Consider the following 1,348-nt stretch of genomic DNA (forward strand, 5'->3'; position numbering starts at 1 on the left):
CTATACATGACAAACGAAACTCAGAGAAGAGAGAAAGTAACAAAATGAAAAATAAAATAAAAAAGGGTGAAAAAACGAGGATTTTGTCAGCCAGTGAAACAATGAAGAAGACAAAATATAAGCAAATATTTCGACAAGGACCTCCGCCAAGTCGTCCTCAGTGCTAAACAAAAACAAAAAAGAGAAGAAAAAAAAAAAACGAGAATCTAACCTTTCGAAGTTTCCTGTACAAAGACAGAATAGACACTGAATAAAAAACCAGGCAGGAATCAATGAAAATGAAATTTACCAAGATGATTGTGTAAGGATCTTTCGTCTTGCATTAATTTTGTATTTACTGGGGCCAAAATTAATGCAAGACGAAAGATCCTTACACAATCATCTTGGTAAATTTCATTTTCATTGATTCCTGCCTGGTTTTTTATTCAGTGTCTATTCTGTGTTTGTACAGGAAACTTCGAATGGTTTGAATCTCGTTTTTTTTTTCTTGTCTTTTTTGTTTTTGTTTAGCACTGAGGACGAATTGGCGGAGGTCCTTGTCGAAATATTTGCTTATATTTTGTCTTCTTCATGGTTCGCTGGCTGACAAAATCCTCGTTTTTTCACCCTTTTTGATTTTATTTTTCATTTTGTTACTTTCTCTCTTCTCTGAGTTTCGTTTCTCAAATAACAAACTCCCCCCTCCCCCCAGAAAACAAACTAAAATACACTTATCTAATTTTTAAAGCCCTTTTTTATATGGGGGGGTATTTACCGGGGGGTGTGTTTTCGTGAGGGGATTTTCTAGGGGAGGGGGGAGGGGGGTAGACACCTGCCACTTCTTTTTCCAGGGTTTGTTCTGGTTCTCTATGAGCCACAAAGTATTGTCATTGTAATCATATTTCTCTGATTAGTAAGGTATAGTTTCTTTGTGACCATTGTTAAAGTATTGCATCACCAGAAAGGTAGCTAGCTTTACAGATTAACCTCACCCTCAGATGTTTGTGGAACTTTATTGTAGCGTGGATTTGGTCCTTCAGAGCATTCGTTGGACAACTTTCACACACAGCTTAAATGGTCTTATTTTTATCTATTTTTCTAGGTTAATCCTAAAGAGTTGCAAATTTGACATAAGCTAGCGAACATGTAAACAAGATCGTCTGTTACAGCTGTATTTTAGTTTTTTGGCAGGTAATGAGTTTAACAAATAATTGACACCAATTAGTCACATATATACAACAAGTAGTGGTCAATACAATAAGAAAACTTTTAATCGTCTTTATAGCATATTTTTCTCGCCTCATATTTTCTTTTCAGTCCCTGTTTGAAAGTCACTGCTTCTGAATGGAAACAAATTCGTTTGTTATTT

Source organism: Artemia sp. Qi Xiang Cuo, chromosome 19, assembly GCF_049724085.1.
Source record: "Artemia sp. Qi Xiang Cuo chromosome 19, ASM4972408v1, whole genome shotgun sequence".
Classification (NCBI taxonomy): domain Eukaryota; kingdom Metazoa; phylum Arthropoda; class Branchiopoda; order Anostraca; family Artemiidae; genus Artemia; species Artemia sp. Qi Xiang Cuo.